Below are 14,263 nucleotides of genomic sequence, written 5' to 3'. Positions count from 1 at the left end.
CTGGTGCTTCCCATCTTCACATTGTGCTTCCCATTGCACTGTGAGATCCATATAGAGTCCTTAATGCAGTGCAGATTGTTACCATGGCTGGTGGAGGGATCAGACCTGAAGGGGAAGAAGGGAGCAGAGTAGTAACTGAGAGGTTCTAGTGAAGTGGGGAGAAGGAAAGACACTAGAAATAGAAGAGAAATATGATCTATTTATTACCATTACTTATATTGGTTAAAATGAAAAGATCCTGTGTTCCAAATCTGCAAGTAGATATTTTCATCCTTATATTAAGCTCCATTACCCATGTCTTCCATATTAGAAATTTCATTTGCAAAACTGGTAACATGAAAAAATAATTGTTCAAATTTGGGACAATTATCTTACTGGAAATGAGAGACAGCGCTGGGTGGTAAGATTGTTCCTGTAAATATTTAAAACATCTTCCTTTCTGTGTATAAAACGCCTAACTTGATTTCAAATGTTTTCATTGTCTTCCTTTCACGAGCCACTTTTGAGAAAATGCTGAAATTAGTTATACTTTGCTATAAAACTCCCAACAACTTTTCATGTCCATTTTTCCCTTCTTTTGTGACCTCAGGATAATTAAGTGTCTTTTTCTCCCAAGAAGAAATGTGAAGCATGTGGTGAGCCTGCTGGCCTATTTGCTGATTTATGGGTCAAGTCTCCAGTTATTACAGACAAAATTTGAAAGTCTCTGATTAAGAAGTCCTGCTGATTTAAGGATCTCACTAGAAATATGTGCATAATGAATTATCTACAGATAATAATTCAAATTGTCCCTGGGTGATTCATATCACCTGCTTTTATTAAATTATCCATTTTCTAGGGGATATTTAGGTCCGCACAAACTAAGATGTAGGGATGGACATAATATTGTTAAGAAGTTTAACAGAAAACAATTTTACTTTGGAAAGCATTTACTCCAAATTTTAAGCTAATTTTCACAAGGCAGTGAGTAGATATATGTGACTTAGATTTTGTTTTTAAACTTGCTGTCTTGTATATGCTTGAGCACTTGGCTTATTAAACATTGTTTTTGCGAGAAGACAACCATTTTCTTGTGAGTGGTGATAGAAGCAGGATAAAAATAATCAAATTATTTCTTAGAAAAAAATGGAAACAGCATCAAGGTCCATTTTTAGCAAGGCACATGGGCCTGACAAGGCATTAGTTAAGAGAATGTGTCACCCTTAAATATGTGGGTTTATTTAACAATGAAACAAGTAGATATATAAAGAACAGAGCTCCAGGACTGGGAATTCAGAAAGGCCTATTTTTCTTTCTTTCTTTCTTTCTTTCTTTTTTTTTTTCCAGGGAAGAAGATTATTTTTCAAAAGTCTCTCTCTCTCTCTATCTCTCTCTCTCTCTCCTCCCTCCCTCCCTCCCTCTCTCTCCCTCCCTCCCTCCTCCCTCTCTCTCTTTATAGAACAAAAGGAGAGAGAGAAAACCTTCACAAAACAGATGCATCAGTGTTCAAGAAGGCAGGTGCCAGATTCAGGGAAGAGGAAGAGGTTTCTCCCAGAGTCTGTGCTCTTTTCTGGTGAACCCAGGGGCAGGCATGGACTAGGAGGTGACAGTTTTAACCAGGGGCCAGATCTATTTTCATCTGAAAACCTGACTGAGGTTTACCCTTAAGAAACCTGGCTGGAAAAGTGGAGGGGGAGGAATTTAAAGCAAGCATACAAACCTTCTGGAAGCTAGTCAATGCCTTCTGCTTCTCCTCCACATTTTGATTTTTCAGGTTATTTTAAGGTTTTCATACCTCAGGCAAGGTGATTTATTATTATTGGGACTTTATATAACTCTTTACTTTTGCAAAGTTCTTCACGGTTATTTTTCTCTCCTTACTGTGCGCCATGCCTTTCCTCTCCTGCCACTGTAATTGGTTTTGGGGAGGCGGCACTTCCTTTCCTAAGGAAAAGATGTTGTTTCTGATATGAGGTACTTTCTGAGCTTTTGCCTTTGTTTCTTCTTTGCTTTCCTTCTTTTGATCTCATTCCCTGTGGCCTCCCGTCACCTTCTGTTTCTTTTCTCCTATTCAGACCTGCAGTCTTTTTTTTTTTCACCTCTGTCCTCTCTGTCCTCAAATCCCACATCCCCAGCTGTATTATTCTCTTACCTCTGGGCTCCAGTCATCAAGAAACAGTTTGATATCCATCCCTGGGAAGCAGGCATCTCGTCTCATGCACTCCTGCTGCTAACCACCCTGGATACCAGAATATATGATGTTGGAGATGAGTGCTCCCTGCTTTGGTGACTTAAGAGACCAGAGTTACTGCCTCCACTGTTAGCTCCATATAGCAAAGTCTTAAATTAGCAGAAAGCAATAGCCCGTCAATCCCAGGCCACTGATAAAAAAAAACATTCCCTTTAGTATGCAGATACTCTTAGGTTGAACTATATAACATTGTAATTTTTGTTGGTCAAAAATAGTAAATAGTAGTATTTCATGTGCTTCAAACTAAATGTTATTCACAAGTGTATTAGTTAGTTTTCACGCTGCTGATAAAGACATACACGAGACCGGGTATAAAGAAAATATAAAGAAAAAGGGGTTTAATGGACTTACAGTTCCACGTGGCTGAGGAGGCCTCACAGTCATGGCAGAAGGTGAAAGGCACATCTTACATGGCAGCAGTCAAGAGAGAATGAGAGCCAAGTGAAAGGGGTTTCCCCTTATAAAACCATCAGATCTCCTGAGACTTATTCAATACCAGGAGAACAGTATGGGGGGAAACCACCTCCATGACTCAATTATCTCCCACTAGGTCCCTCCCACAACACGTGGGAATTATGGGAGCTACAATTCAAGATGAGACTTTGGTGGGGACACAGCCAAACCTTATCAACAAGTAACCTTAGAGCTCACCTGCAGGTACTTTGACACCTGAAGAGCCAGCTCTAACACTTCGCTCCAGCTACCAGAAGAAAGGTAGAATAAGTTATGTTGAAAACTTTTTAGCCAGCCAAACCATCCATGCCACACATCACAGTTTTCTTTGGTCCTGATTTGCTGTGATCTGTGATCCTTCCAGGTATTTTTCCTCCTCTCTACTCATACTGTACCACTTCTACCAGACCACTTGCAACTCCTCTCCCACAGTAAAGCTTCTTACATCCGTGCTCACTCTCCTCCCAGACCTAGCTAAAACCCTGTTGCTGTGCTCTCTCAGGTGGAGGTGTTCCATCTCCCACTAGGACGGTGTGAGGTTGGGAGGTGGGGCATGCAAGCCCTCACCTGGCTCTTCATTCTTCTTCCACACCATCCCGCACCCTCTGGGGTTTTGAGACTCCCACAATGCAACAATGCCACTCTCTGGATCTCCTCATCTTTGTCAGACACCTTCCAGCTTGCTTGGCACTTCCTCTCAGTCAGTGATGACCCATTGTTTTCTGTCCACCCCAATCCTGCCATCATCCTATGAAGGTTGCCACCTGTGTAGAGAACAAACCACCCCTATCATTTCAAGCTGTGGTTCTTCTCTTCTTCCATGACCTGTGCCTACACTCCCCTTCAGTCATTCATCCCATGGCCCTGTTCTGGATCTTGTCACTCTTAGGACTGTATCACCTCTGACGTCTTATGTTTACGTAGCCCATTCTGACAACAATCTCAGTGTCTCCTCTCCCTCAGTTACTCCCACCACACCTGTTGGTTAACCTCAAGTGACCTCTCCTCACTTGACCTACTAATTTCCCCTATATAATATCACCTCCCTCCTATCTTCCCTTCTCCATCTAGCTTAAATTCTGTGGTCCATCGCTGTAACCTCTCTTTCACCAGGATTCTGAACAACTTTGTTCCATTGCCTGTTTAACAAATCAGTGTTTCTCTCTTGGATGAATTCTACTCTTGGATAAATCCAACTTCTTGCTTTTTGCTTATATGTAGACAGCTGAGCACTGCTGGAGAAAATCACACCACTGGTGTCGCCATAAATCCATGACATCTAACTTCACCACCTTCCATGCATCCAGGAATCCCTTCATGTTCCTAGTCAACTAGCTCCTTCTTAGTCTCCACCTTTTCTACTCTCATCATACCTCTGGTCTCACCTCTCCCCCTCAATATCTGCAGAAGTATCTTGGTTCCTACTTCACTGAGAAAAAAGTCATAAGGTGGGAGTGCACAAAATTTCTGGCTGCCAGACCCATAAATATATCTGCAACTATACCCTTCTCTCTTATTCCCTACTGTAAGGATGGAAGAGGTATCCCTCCTCCTGTCTGAGAGTAATTCTATCTCTGTGTTCTGGCCCTCTTCTACCATCTCCAGATTATCATCCATTTTCTCTTCTGTCTCTCTCTCGCGAACACCCATCTCCAGCCTCTCTGCCTACTGGTGCCTTCCTGTCAACATTTAGAAACACTTAAGCCTTTCCACTCTTAGCATGGCTTCCCAATCCTATGTTCTCTTCTAGTTGCTCCTTCTGTTTCTTCCATTTTCTCCCACATGTTTTATGGCTAAACTTCTTAAAACAATTGTCTACTCTTGCTTTCTTCATTTTCTACCTACTATGGACTCCTCGACCACTACAGTCCCATCTCTGACCTTACCGTCCCACGAAAACGGCTCTGGTCAAAGTCACTAATAATTTTTCTTGACAAATTCAATAGACTTCCTTCCTCGAATCCCTTGCTTGCACTCTTGGCATCTTCTTTGTGTTGAAACATTCTCTGCCTTTGGTTCAGTGATACAGGCACTCCAGGTTTTTCTCCTACCTATCTGGCCACTTGTCTCTCAGATTTGAGTATATTCCTCCTATACTTTTAGTAGAGATGATCCTTGGAGTTCTGTCCTTAGCAATATTCTATTGTCACTCTATAAGTGTTCTGGGGAGAGCTCACCATACTCACAGCTTCAAATATCATCTGCTTGCCTCTCTCTTCTCTGGTTGTGCCCACATGATGGTTTTCTTTATTCTTTATTCTCTACTGGTTATTCATTTCCTTCTGGTGGGGATTCATTATTTTTTGCCTGGACCACTTCCAACCACAGGACTGTATCCAGCACCTAAATATTTCTACCACAACTTCAGTTGGTTTTTATTATCCATTTTTCAAATAAAAGCTTATTGTTAACCATATAGTTCAGTGACAGTTGATTTGATATGAGTAAATTTTCAGTAAAATCCTGGTTCTAGAACTCATATTAATTGACTTAATGGTGATTTTTTATTTAGACTAGTTTTGATTTTTTTGAATGAAGCTTAAAATTCCAATTATATCCAGAAAATCTGTTAGGATTTAAAAAAGACATTTGAGATTCTACAGTGTAAGTGAACATATTCAATCGTTTGCATAATAAGCAGAAGGAGCCTGAGACTTATTTTGGGTTACCCAGTGGCATTCTAAGATATCACCCTGATTCAACACAGCTTACAGATGGATTTAAGAAAATGGGTTATGTGGTTATTCTCAAACAACAATAGCCACTGAACCATCTAATAAAGTGTGTGGGGTGCAGAATGAGTATGTGATTGGAATATGGTGCATCAGCCTTGCAAATAGCCACTTACTCCCAGAGTGGATTGCAATTTGCTGTACATCAAATGAATGGTGAAATGGCTGTATTGATTCATTGCATGATTTCTAAATCTATTGGGCGAAAGAAAGAAAGGTTTAAGAATTCTTGATTTTATACTTACTTTTCAGGTTGCAGAAAATGGATAAGACAGAAAACACTTGCACCTTGTTCCCCTGAATGAGATCCCTCGGATACTGTTTCCAGATGACAGTGTTCTTCTCGCCAAACATATTTACCAAGAAGAACAACACACTTTGAAAATGCCTATCAAAGGCATTTAATCATAGTATAAAGACTCCTGGGGTGAGGCTGCATAGGACAATCCTGCCCTGTTCCCCATTACAGGTTTATTTAATGTATTCTGCACAGTGATGCTTCACATGGCAGTGAGGATGCTTGATATAGGCATTAGGATGTTTCTGATACCCTAGGAAGCTTTTCTGCCTCAACAGGTTGCAAGGCTCCATGACTGCCTTTGATGAAGCCATTTATCTTGGTGCCAGCAGGAGGATGTTGAAAGTGTGTGCACGGGAAGGTATGCAGCAGATTATGCATGCTTTTGTGGAGTTAGATGATTATTGACAGTCAGCTTGGAGAAAAGTTAGGGTATTTGTCCTTCTGTATAAGGCTGCTGAACTTCATTTGTGAAAACAATGAGTTAGGATAATAGGGAAAGGTTTTTTCATCCCACCTCCCTGCTACTTACAGGATGCTTCGCTCAGGAGATATTGTAAAACAATTTCTGGTAGGCATTGTGCCCATAGAATGAAATAACTTGACTGAAAATTTGTGCATTCTTGTCTGCTCATCTGTAGTCTGCACTTCTGGGCAATGTCTGTGAAAACCACAGAACCCATGCTCAAAATACTAGATAACTTAAATAGTAGCATGTGCTTGAACCTACATCTGTTAGCTTTTGCTGTGTAATGAGCTTTCCCAAAACTTGGTGACTTTAAGCAACGATCATTTAGCTCATAATTTGGCAGGCTTCCTGGGAAGTTCTGGTCTAGGCTGGCTCTACTGATTTCTGCTGGTTTCCTTCATCTGCAGTTAGCTGGAAGGTCCAGCAGGTGGCCGGATGATCCAGAATAGCCTTACTTAATATGTCTGGCAGTTGGCTGGATATTGGCTGGTAGCTGGCTGACTGTGATACTTTTTGAAGTGGCCTTTTATCCTCCAGAAAGCTAACTGAGACTCATTCACATCATGGCCTCAGGATCTCAAGCACAGGAAGAGGGCAAACCCCAAAATGCAAGATTCTTCAAGCCTCTGCTTGAGTCATGTTGCTTGGCCATTGTTTCACTGGTCAAAGCAAATCACTTAGTCTGGATTCAGAAAATAGAGGAAGAGCTGTGACATCAATCTTGCAAAGGTATGGATGTAGCGGGGAGGAGACTTTTTGATCATATTTTACAATGTACCACAGAGCTATTTAGAATTTATAAAGTGTTTTCACATGCATTAAACCTCACTATAGCTATGTGAGACAAAAAACTATGATTCCTGTTCCACAGATGAGTAAAATGGCTCAGAGAATCTGAGTAGTTTAACCAGGTAACAAGCAATAGCATTAGTGCTCCATGGCACAGCAGCCTGAACTGTAAAAACAGAGAAAGCCTCTGCCATGCCATTAATTCTAAAACCACACTTTGGTATCCCAGCATCCTTTTTTTGTTTGTTCATGTATCTCATATCAGATGGTTCCCAAATTTAATGAGAATCTCTGACACTTGTTTAATGTGTCATCTCCTGGCACTTGTTAAAATGCAGATTCCAGGGCTCCACCAGAGATTCAGTTTCAGCCAGTCTGCTGAGGATTAGGGGTCTGCATTTTTAACAAGGAACTCCAGGAATCATGATGCACATGGCCTGAGCTCTACAAGTTGAGAAATACTGGCTTCTGTTATGATACTGAGTGTTCCAGCATGGCGTATTTTCATGCTGTAGTAGAAAGTCCACACATGACATTTTCTTTGGTCAGCTTTCCAGATCTATGAGTTAATAGCATTTGGGCAATACTTTAATTTCTCTGAGCCTTTGTCCTGACAGCTTCAAAATAAGGACAATTGGAAAGACTCCCATAAGGCTGGTGTGAAGATTGAATGAATAGCCTAGGAAGCACTGAGCCTGGTGCCTAGTAGATCCTAAGTGTTCCTTTTTCTTCTCTCTTTATCCTGAGAAGCTACAAGACCAATTGATAAGGCAAGTCTATGAGATGTGAAAGAAATTGTTCACAGAATACATTGCAGACTTGCACTGTCAATGCCTATAAGTGAGAAGTGATGGTCAAATATTCATCAGCATGTCAAAAAGCACATAGCTCTGTTTGAGAAAAAAAAGTATCGGATTCTTTAGATGCCTAAGAGTCATGACTGGAAAGAGTGACAGGCTTGGTAGGCAACAGCTGTTGTCATTAGAGACCCAACTATATGCACAAGAGGCACAGAAGGGCTGGTCATGCCTCAACCCCTCCAGTCTTTTCCAAATTGCTGCGAACTTTCAGTGTCAGCACTATTGTCTGTACATCCCCAGATAATGACAAAATGTATAATGATTCTATATTAAGACTTGGCCTTACTCAAGTAAATCGTGTCAATGTGGATAGAATCCCTACAAAATATTTTCTTATAATAATATAAATGAAGCATCTACAACATGGCATGTGGTAGATTATTTCCAGATCCTGTGGGGGCTTTTAAAAAAGCTTCTGTGTGAAAGTGATGAGCAAATAGCTTGTTTCCTGCAGTTTTGCTGTTTCAGCACTTTCTTGCCTATTTTTTATGCTTCTTCTCCCACTGTATCTCTGTCCAGTCTGTTTCCCCTTTTCCTTCATAGCTTCTGTCTTTGTAAATGTCATGATTTTAATTCTTTGTTTCTTCTTTCTTGTGTGTGTGTGTGTGTGTGTGTGTTTTAAAGAAAAGGTGCCCTTTTATCTAAACAATCAGAATCCAATTAAAAATGAGTGTCTTTATTCTGTTTTATGGTATTTGCCTCTCCTCCTGTGGTCATCGTCTCTACCAGCAGATGGAGCACATCTCCTGCGTTAAATACCACCGTAGGTTGTAGGGTGGGGTGTTTTTCCCTCATCTGTCATTTTTGCTGCAGTGAAATAGTAGTTGGAAGCTCGTGTAATACAAAGCAAACCCCCTAATCTCGGCTAGACTACAGCATATACTTTTCTGACTCATGTCAGCAATGCAGGGCTTAACAGCAGCTGATCTAGATAGGTGGTAGCTGAAAAAATAATGAGGGTTTTGTGCATGTGTGCATGCTTGTGTGGTCTGCTCTTTTTTCCAAGAGTTGGCAGCTTTGCGTCAAAGGTACCCTTTCTTCTCCTCTCTCCTTTCCTCTTCTCCTTTTGAATATCTTGACTTCACCTCTCTGCTCTTTCTCTCTAGTGTCAAAGCTCCCGGTTCACAGTGATATGCACTTGTCTGTAAACCTCAAGTAAAATTATAGTTTGTTAGAGTATGAAGGAAACTTAAACATCATCTAATATTGAAAGCAATAGGGCCCAGGTTAACAAAAGATTCATGATGAGATTTGGCGCAGCCCATGTCGTTGGATCAGACTGTTATTATGGTCATCATTATCGTTGTTATTGAGCTGTCATTCCTTAATGTTGGACTCATGGCATACAGAATTTTCTTTTCTTTTCTTTTTTTTTTTTTTTGAGACAGGGTTTCACTTCTGTCACCCAGGCTGGAGTGCAATGGTGCAATCTCGGCTCACTGCAACCTCCGCCTCCAAGCAATTCTTGTGCCTCAGCCTCCCAAATACCTGGGACTACAGGCATGCGCCACCATGTCTGGCTAATTTTTGTATTTTTTGTAAAGATGGGATTTTACCATTTTGCCTAGGGCTGGTCTCGTACTCCTGGCCTCACGCGATCCATCAGCCTCGGCCTCCCAAAGTGCTCGTATTACAAGCATGAGCCACTGCACCTGGCCATATAGAGAATTTTCTGACTTGCCTGTTTTAAATAAAGTTACTAAACAATGCTGTCAAAAGCTGATTTGATCGTTTTAATCAAATCAACCAGCTGTTTTAACTTTGCTGTATGTTGGGGAAGACGCAATCCTGAGGTTTCGAGTCAGTTTGTTCCATATGTTGCTGCTGCAGTATCATGTGCATTTGGAAACTTAGATACTTAGAGTTTCTCAAAGGTCTGTCAGAATCAACTGGGATACTTGGAAAAACACAAATTCCTGGGCCTCATTCCTGTTCTGCAGCACTAGAATCTTTAAGCTAAGAGCTTGGGAATTTGCTCTTAGCTTAACCATTTCCCACAAGTGAATCTCATAGACCTCAAGTTTGAGAACCTAAAACTTAAGATATAATGATCACCGATTCTTGCTGCATCTTCTCTGTTTTGGCTGGGCCTCCCTCACTAACTACTTCCATTTTGGGAAAGCAAAGCAAGGGGGCAGAACTTGGGATTGGGAATCTTTTTTCCTAATTCATCATTGAATACAGTGTGCTTTGGAGTTAGACATACCTGAGTTTGAAACCGGACTTGACTAAATGCTTACTATGTGAGCTTCAGCAAGTGACTGACCTTGCTAAGATACAGCAACCACATTTGTGAAAATGCAGGTCATCATGTGGACTTCATAGAACTGAGGTAAAGGTGAAATTAGATGATGCTTATAAAGGGCTTAGCACAATTCCCCGACGCTGGTAAGTGCGTAATACATGGGATCTATTATCATTAATGGCAGCATTTCCATCCACTGAAGAAAAATTCAGCCCATATGACACCAAAAGCATGATTCACAAAAGAAAAACTGGACACACTGGACTTCATCAAATTAAAAACTTTTGCTTTGTAAAAGACCCTGTTAAGAGGATAAAAGACAAGTCACCAACTGGGAGAAAATATTTGCAAATCACATATCCAACAAAGACTCCTATCCAGAATATACAAAGAATTCTCTAAATTAACAGTAGGAAAATAAACAGTCCAATTAAAAAGTAGACAAAAGACTTGTACAGAAACTTCAGCTAAGAGGATATATGGATGGAAAATAAACACATGAAAAGTTTTTCACCATCGCTAACCATTAGGGAAATGTAAATTAAAACCACAATGAGATACTAGTACATTAGAATAGCTAAAATAACAATTGCTGACAACACCTGACATTAACATTTGCTGAAGAATGCAGAGATACTGAATCTTTCACACATTGTTGGTAAGAATGTAAAATGGTACAGCCACTTTAGAAAGCAGCATGGCAGTTCCTTAAAAATTAATCATATGCTTACTACATGACTAGCAAGCATTACACATCTGGACATTTATCTTAGTGAAATGAAAACTTATGTTCACACCAAAACCCGTGCATGAGTATTTATAGCAGCTTTATATGTAGTAGTCCAAAACTAGAAATGACATAAATGTCTTTCATCAAGTGAATGGTTGAACAAATGGTGGTACATCCATACCATGGAATACTAGTCAGCAATAAAAAGGAAATAACTATTGATACACACAACTTGGATGAATTTTAAGGTCATTATACTGGATGAAAAAACCAGTCTCAAAAGCTGACATAGCAAATGATTCCATTTATATAACATTCTTGAAATGACAAAATTATAGAGATGTAGAACAGGTAAGGGGTTGCTAGGGGTTAGGGAAGGGGAGGAAGGGAAGGAGGTATAACTAAAATTAAGGCCGTATGAAGGAGTTCCTTTGTAGTGATGGAACAGTTCTGTGTTTTGATTGTGGTGGTAGTTTCACAAATCCATATATGTGATAAAATGCTGTAGAATTATATACACATACAAAAAGCTCAGTGCATGCAAAAACTGGTGAAATTAGAGTAAGATCTGCAGTATAGTAAATTGTATAGTATTGTGCCAATAACCAATTTCTTGGTTTTGATAATGTATTATAGTTATGTAAGAGGTCACCATTGGTGGGAGATGAGTGATGGGTACATTGGCTTGCATTACTTTTGTAGCTTCTTTTGAATCTGTAATCATTTTACAATTAAAAGTTTAAAAAGTTCACAACAACCAAATTGCAGCCCCAGTCTCAGAATATCAAAAGCGAATTGAATCAGTAAATGAGTGGGGAAAAAACCCCTTGGTAATGTTGGTTTTCATATTGAATTTGCGGGCCAAAAACTAGATTTTGAAGAGGCATATTATGCAAAAAAATGTTGAGGAGACTTATGTCAATGAAAAGAGTCCAACTGTGTAAAATATTTAAGAGATTTATTCTGAGCCAAGTATGAGGACCACAATCCATGACACAGCTCCAGGAGATCCTAAAAATATGTGCCCAAGGTGGTCAGAGTACAGCTTGGTTTTATACATTTTAGGGAGACATAAGTCATCAATCAATACATGTAAGATGTATTTTGGTTCAATCCAGAAGGGCAAGACAACTTGAAGCAGAGGGGCTTGCAAGTCATAGGTGGATTCAAATACTTTTCTGATTGGCAATTGCTTGAAAGAGTTATTATCTAAAGACTTGGAATCAATAGAAAGGAATGTTTGGGTTAAAGTAAGGGGTTGGCCGGGCAGGGTGGCTCATGCCTGTAATCCCAGCACTTTGAGAGGCTGAGGTGGGCGAATCACGAGGTCAGGAGTTCGAGACCAGCCTGGCCAACATGGTGAAACCCTGTTTCTACTAAAAATACAAAATATTAGGTGGGTGTGGTGGTGAGCGCCTGTAATCCCAGCTGCTTAGGAGGCTGAGGCAGGAGAATTGCTTGAACCCAGGAGATGGAGGTTGCAGCAAGCCAAGATCATACCACTGCACTCCAGCCTGGGCGACAGTGCGAGACTCTGTCTCTAATAATAATAATAATAATAATAATAATAATAATAAAATAAATAAATAAAATAAATTAAGGGGTTGTGGAGACCAAGATTTTATCATGCAGATGAAGTCTCCAAGTAGTAGGCTTTAGAGCTCTTATAAGACCTTGAAAGGTGCATGACTCTTAGTTAATTCTCTCCTATATCAGGGAAAAGACCTAGAAAGGGAAGGGGACTCTCTACAGAATGTAGATTTTCCCAAGAGACAGCTTTGCAGGGCCATTTCAAAACATGTCAAAGAAATATATTTCAGGGTAAAATACTTTGATTTATTCCAGATCCTGCTATCTGTCATGTGATGTATCTTATTGCTACAAAGAGTCTGTTTGGTCAGTCTTAAGATCTCTGCTTTAATGTTAGTGCTGGTCAGTTGTCCCTGAATTCCAAAGGGAGTATAGGGTATAATAGAGCATGTCTGACCCCCTCTTCCCATCGTGTCCTGAACTAGATTTTCAGATTTACTTTGGAATGCCCTTGGCTGTGAGAAGGTTCATCAGTTGGTTAGGGAGTTTAGAATTTTATTTTTGGTTTACACACATGATTGATACTGAAATTTTCTTAAGACAGTTACTAGGTTTTGTGTTTTTTTCTTTCTTGGGCTGGCTATATGCCACGCTATCACCAGAGCTCTAACATCTTCCAGAATATTGGGTGGGAAAATTTTTTTAAAAATAAGCCAGGCATGGTGGTTCATGCCTGTTATTCTAGCACTTTGGAAGGCTGGGACAGGAGGATTGCTTCAGCCCAAGAGTTCAAGACCAGCCTGGGCAACATAGTCAGAACCTTTTTTTATATTATAATTTTTAAAAAAGAAAAGGAAATGTAGTGTTGAAATTATTCTTTAATCACAATTTACTCTTTTCTCCATTATACAAATACCTAGTTTTCTGGCCATTTAAAAATTCTAAACAGCAATGATAAGGTGACTTTTGTAGCACCTTTTCTAAGCACAAAAAGTTAAAAGTGGGTGGTGGCGTCAAAAATCGTTAAAAAGTCACCCAGAGTTGTATTCAGAGGAAGGACAGCTTAAAAGAGCAACAGAGCAATTCAGCCCTTAAGCAGAGACCTTATTTATATGCCACATTTCAGCTGGGAAGAGATTTTATGACCAAATCTTAGAGCTTTAACGCTGAAGTCTATAATATAAACATCCTAGCAGCATTAACTCTAACAGCACAAGGAGAGCTTGACGCATACCCCAATTTATTATTTTGGTTCTCTTCTGCGTGAAAGATATTTCAGTAGTCAGTGTAACACTTCCATTTATATTATTCTCTTCTCTGGACTTTTGGACGTGATACAAAGCTATGTGTAAAATTGAATTATAAACTTTAATGTATATTTGAAACCACAGAATAGATTTAGATTTGGGGTTCTAGGATGAACTTCATCACTTCATTCCCCTTGACAAGATAGAGTTATGGATTTAGGATGAAAAAACAAAGATTTCATTATGATTTGCTATGGCTTTTCATTCAGGAAGGGGTAAATGGGAGCTAGTTATTCCTTCTTGGGTTACCAGTTAGGTCAATATAGTTAAATTAAAATAAGGCAACAGGGCTGGGCGCTGTGGCTCATGCCTATAATCCCAACACTTTGGGAGGCCAAGGCAGGTGGATCACTTGAGGTTGGGAGTTCGAGACCAGCCTGTCTGATATGGTGGAACTCTGTCTCTATTAAAATACAATAATTAGCGGGGAGTGGTGGTGGGTGCCTGTAATCCCAGCTACTCAGGAGGATGAGGCAGGAGAATTGCTTGAACCCGGGAGGCAGAGGTTGCAGTGGGCAGAGACTGTGCCACTGCACTCCAGCCTGGGCAACAAGAGCGAGACACCGTCTCAAAAAAAAAAAAAAAAGCAACAGGTAGAGAAAATAACAAACGTCCTATCA

The sequence above is a fragment of the Trachypithecus francoisi genome, unplaced genomic scaffold (genome assembly GCF_009764315.1).
Source record: "Trachypithecus francoisi isolate TF-2019V2 unplaced genomic scaffold, Tfra_2.0 Lachesis_group6, whole genome shotgun sequence".
Classification (NCBI taxonomy): domain Eukaryota; kingdom Metazoa; phylum Chordata; class Mammalia; order Primates; family Cercopithecidae; genus Trachypithecus; species Trachypithecus francoisi.
This window is presented reverse-complemented; position numbering follows the sequence as displayed.